Source organism: Oratosquilla oratoria, chromosome 38, assembly GCF_046742065.1.
Source record: "Oratosquilla oratoria isolate Oo_2021 chromosome 38, ASM4674206v1, whole genome shotgun sequence".
NCBI lineage: Eukaryota > Metazoa > Arthropoda > Malacostraca > Stomatopoda > Squillidae > Oratosquilla > Oratosquilla oratoria.
The window spans coordinates 7,944,329-7,950,260 of NC_134814.1; positions in this window are offsets into that span (position 1 = coordinate 7,944,329).

Below are 5,932 nucleotides of genomic sequence, written 5' to 3' on the forward strand. Positions count from 1 at the left end.
GGGGGAAGGGTAGGGGAAGGAAAGGCGAGGAGGAGGAGGAGAAGGAAGAGGGTGAAAGATAAGAAGAAAGGAAAGGGGAGGAGAAGTAGGAGGAGGAGAAGGAGGGGAGAGAGGAAAGGATAGGGAGAGGAGAAGGGGGAGGGGAAGGGGGAGGAGGAGGAGAGGAAGTGGTGGACGGTTTGAAGATGCAAAACATAGAGTCCGAGAAAAGAAATTGTTAATGAAGAACGAGAGGAACGATAGAAAGAAGAAAAGACGAAGTGGTTTGACGGGGAGAGGAGAGGAGGGCCACGAAATGAGAGGAAACGAGTGAAATGGTGGACAAAAGTTGCCCACGAAGTTGGAGAATGAAGCACAATTGTCCCTGACAACTTGTAACGCGAGGCTTCTATCACACAACCACGGAGACACAGGCTTACCAACCCTTCGTAGACACGCAGGGATACCAACCTTTGGTAACTACACAAGTGTGCTCACCCATGGTATTCGCACAGGGGTACCAGTCCTCGCTGGCGGATCCACTATCAATTCTAGATACGAGGCCCAGTAACTATAGGCAAAGATAGGTTTCACAGTTGTCAGTATATCAGTTGGGTATGCCTACCTTAATAGGATACTATTCACGTCATTATGGTCATTATGGTACGCCTGACGACAGGATGCAGGTTCAGTGTTGGAAAACGTCTCCATTGTAAGCATTTGTAAATAATTGTCGCATATATACACATGTAACTTCGTACTTAACCCATCCAGTGCTGTTGATATACATTGCCTCTGTTTGCCGCCAGGCGATTTCATTCAGCTAATGAAGACGTTCATAGTTGTAGATGACTTAGACATAGTTCTTCAAGCTTCCACTCTGCATTTCTAGGCAGCTGAGGAGACCAAATTTGATGCAGCGAAAGGGTCCAATCTATCTCGACAAGAAGATCCTTTGCGAATACTTGTCACCAGAAGATTCCTTTCAAGCGAAGGAGGCGGCCCCCAGGCCCACGCGCCTGCGCAACGGCAAGGCTCCGGCAACCCATCACGATTCATTAATTCCTCGCAAACATTTGTCCCTCTGAGGTGCACGCCGCGGCTTTAGCCTGGGCCGGGTCTGAAGCTCCTGGGCCGGGTCTGAACTGCTGCGCCGGCGGAGATTGTCTAGAAGACGCCGGTGACCATTTGGCTCAAGTAATTAGCAAGCTGTGTTGGGCGTGCAAGACCCCGAGTAATTGCAACGACCCAAGGGCACAATGAGATGTGGTTTCCTCCTTCCAGATTGAGGTCATGGAGCTGACTATGCACTCAGAGATGGAGGAGTGGATTTTGGGGGTCAGGATTGGTGGGAAGTGGGTTGGTTTGGTGTGGTTTCAGTGTGGGTTTAGATGGGTTGGAGGCTGGGTGGGAAAGAGTTGGTAGGGAGGGCGGTATGCGAGTGGTTGTTATGAGTGGGTGAGATGCCTGGTTGAGTATTGTGGGTGAATAATTTTAATGTGGGGGATGCTAGTACTCTTTCTTTCTTTGTCTATTTACTTATTTACTTGTTTATTAATTAATTTATCTAATTATGTATGTTTATTTATCTGTCTATTTATGTACAAATGTATATACTCATTTATTTATCTATTTACTTAATTCTCTATTTATTTATCTATTTATTTACTTGTTTATTTATCAATTTTTTCTTTATTTATTTAGCATTTATGCATTTATTTGTTTATTTATTTATCTATTCATTCATTCTTTTACCTTTTTTATGTATATATTCATTTATTGATTTATTATTGTTATTTTGCAATATTTATTCAATTTGTAATGTGACATGTTTGTTAATCCTCTTTTGCTCCCCCTCGCTTTCTTACCTTCACATCTTCCTCCTCCTTATCTTCCTTCCTCCTTTCTCCTTTTCCTCTCTGTCTTCCTTCCCTCCTCCGTTTTTCCTCCTCCTCTTTTCCCTCTGTCTCCCTATGTCTTCCTCCTACTTCTCCCCCTTCCTTCCTCTTTTCTCTTTTTCTCTTTTCTCTCTCAATGACCTCCTTAACTCTACACTTCGCACCTCTCCCACCTCCTCCCACTACCTTCTATCTCTACTTTCTTCAATTCGATCAATTCTTCTATCCTGGTAACCTCTACTTCGATGCGGAGAAGGTAACAGGGAAATGAGGCGAAAGTTGAGAGACTGTCTCTACATCAAAGAGAAATGATTGTATTGACTCATTCAGACTCAATGACTCATTTCCTCTCACGCAAACCCAGATAAATAAGATCACCTGGCTTTAGCTTGAATTAAGTATCTGAAGAACAATTCAGACACAAATTAATTTATTTTGATTCACTCATTTCTGGAATTCCCCCCATCTCCCACAATCTTTAGGCGTTATCTATCTTGCTATCTATCTATCTATCTATCTATATATATACATATAAATATATATATATATATATATATATATATATATATATATATTATATATATATCTATCTATATCTAGGGTTTCTCTCCCTCTTTATAAGGTAGGTAGCCAGTCAAGGCGTTAGCTAGAATAAAATATCTAAGGTAAAACACAGGGACTAAGGGTTCCCTGGAAATTAATTGTAATTGGATAGGATAGTGGTAGCAGTAATGTTAGTTCATCTTCTATCGCCTAGTTGCCCTGTTTTCTTAACTGTAGCTTAGTATAGTAAACACAAACAGCCTCGTTAGGGCCAGTAGGCCTGCTGTTGTTTGTTCTTCCTTTGTGTTCCTTTGTTCCTTTGAGATAGCTTTAACCCACTCCCCCATTTAGCTTGAATGAAATTATCTGGTGGTAGATAAAATCAAATATGCAAGATCCCACACACTCCACAGTTACGATAATGTTGAAGGAAGAATTGGATATAACTTTTGGAAGTTGCTTGTTTAAACACCAAAGATTTCTGACAAAATATAAGAAAAGATGAAAAATTGTGTTGAGAGAGTAATACAAAGGGTTACAGTCTGTGCACTTCTGTTGCTTAGAATCGTCGACAGATTTCGTATATTCCAGAAACCAGGGCATTGTGGGCATCTGTGAACAGGAAGGCGCAATTGCGTCCATTATCTTGGCTTCAGGAGTCTATATATTTCATGAGCTGAAGCAAGATGTGGGGAAATACAAGCGGGAGCAAACCTTTACAGTGTCTATATTTGGCTATTTTGTGAATTCTGATTACCACCAAGTGACTTAAATTCGCTAAAGAAGACGATGTTAACGTCATAGATTGGACACGCCTACCAGAAGCTCTTTTGCGTGAAGACCATCTACCAATAAACTTTTCGAAAAAAAAAAAAATGGTATGAAGGATCGGTTTTTTGGGCTTCAAAATTGTAATAAAATGAGGTATATACCACTCGTAATTGGGGATTTAGGTGCTTCACCTTTCGTTACCCTTTTCATGGGAGGAAAATAAGTCTTTAACGTTATGCAGACGATACTCTGGAGAGGAGAGCATGAAGAATGAGGAGTGGGTATTAACGGCAAGCATAGCATCTTCCCTAAGGGGAACGGTAGACGTGATAATACGCATTTATTGCTTCGATTTTTCTTTTTCCAAGAAATCATTATCAGATCCTCCATCTTCTCTTTCTCTCTCTCCCTCTCCGTCATTCCCTCATCACCTCTCCCTCTCTCTTTCCCTCTCCCTCATCTTTGTTCTCACATCACCTTAACCTTCATACTTATCCTCATCCTCACCCTCACCCTCACCCTCACCCTTACCCTTCCCCTTATCCTTACCCTTACCCTTACCCTTACCCTTACCCTTACCCTTACCCTTACCCTTACCCTTACCCTTACCCTTACCCTTACCCTTACCCTTACCCTTACCCTTACCCTTAACCTCTAGCCTTACCCTTACCCTTACCCTTACCCTCACTCTCATTATCCTCATCCTTACCCTTATCCATACCCTTACATTTACCCTTACCCTTATCCTTATCCTTACCCTTACACCTCATTACCCTCACCCTTACCCTTACCCTTACCCTTACCCTTACCCTTACCCTTACCCTTACCCTTACCCTCACTCTCATTATCCTCATCCTTACCCTTATCCGTACCCTTACCTTTACCCTTACCCTTTTCCTTATCCTTACCCTTCCCCTTACACCTCATTATCCTCACCCTTACCCTTGCCCTTACCCTTACCCTTTACCCTTACCCTTACCCTTACCCTCACTCTCATTATCCTCATCCTTACCCTTACTCTTACCCTTACCCTTACCCTTACCCTTAATATTTACCCTTATCTTCACCCTTACTCTCATTATCCTCACCCTTACCCTTACCCTTACCCTTACCCTTACCCTTACCCTAACCCTTACCCTTACCCTTACCCTTACCCTTACCCTTACCCTTACCTTTACCCTCACTCTCATTATCCTTATCCTTCCCCTTACACCTCATTATCCTCACCCTTACCCTTACCCTTACCCTTACCCTTTACCCTTACCCTTACCCTTACCCTAACTCTCATTATCCTCATCCTTACCCTCACCCTCACCCTTACCCTTACCCTTACCCTTAATATTTACCCTTATCTTTACCCTCACTCCATTATCCTCACCCTTACCCTTACCCTTACCCTTACCCTTACCCTTACCCTTACCCTTACCTTTACCCTCACTCTCATTATCCTTACCCTTACCCTTATCCTTACCCTCACTCTTACCCTTACCCTCACTCTCATTATCCTTACCCTTACCCTTACCCTTACCCTTATCCTTACCCTCACTCTTATTATCCTCAGCCTTACCCTTCCCCCCTTTCTCTCTCTCTCTCTCTCTCTCTCTCTCTCTCTCTCTCTTTACACTCTCTTCCTCTTTCCACATTCACTTCTCCTCTCTTTCAATTCTTCTTTTATCCTGTACTCCTTTCCCATCTGCATAATCGTTCCTTATTCTTTACCTCATTCCTCTTCCCTTCTCCCTTGTTTTCCAGTTTTCTTTCACTCTTTTTTATTGTTTCACTCTTATCACCTTGATTTTCTTTTGTTTAACTGGATTCCCCTCTTTTTCCCTCTCTCGTCTCTTTGCTACTCCTGCCGACTTCTCTCTATCTCTCCTTCTCAAGAGTTTCTTTAACTCACTTTCTTCACTAATCCCAACCTAAGCCTTCCCATCCTCCCACCCTCCCACACTCCCACCCTCCCACACTCCCACCTCCCTTCTGTTACTCCTCAGTCTCCCTACTCGAGAGACTGCCTCCCACCCTCCCACCCTCCCACCCATTTTCATCCCCCTCACCCAATAGCCCCCCTTCCCTCCCCTCCCCCCGTCCCCCCAGCGGCCCTTGTCCACGATTGGCGCAATCTTCGCTTTATCTGTCTGTCAATGTCGACCTCTTGACCTCTTCTGCTACTTGTTCTGTAGTCTCCTCCTCCTCTTCCCCTTTATCTTCCTCTTCTCTTCTTCTTCTCTTCCTCGTCCTCCAGTTTCTATTACTCCTCCTATACCTTTTCATCCTCCTCGTCCTCCTTCTCCTCCTCCACCTCCTCCTCATCCTCTACCTTTTCTTCCTCCTCGTCCTCCTCCTCCTCCTCCTCCTCCTCCTCATCCTCTACCTTTTCTTCCTCCTCCTCCTCCTCCTCCTCCTGCTCTTCTTCTTCCTCCTTTTTCTCCTTTCCTCTTCTTCTTCCTCATCCCTTCTCCTTCTCTTTCTCGTCCTCCTATTCCTGTTACTCCTCCTCTACCTTCTCTTCCTCCTCGTTCTTTTCCTCCTCCTCCTCCTCCTCCTCCTCCTCCTCTTCTTCTTTCTCCTTCTCCTTCTCCTCCTCCTCCTCCTACTCTTCTTCCTCCTTATTCTACTTTCTCTTCCTCTTCTCTTCTCATTCTCTTACTCGTCCTCCTGTTCCTATTACTTCTCCTCTACCTTTTCATCCTCCGCATCCTCCTTCTCCCCCTCCTCCTCCTCCTCCTCCTCCTTCCCTC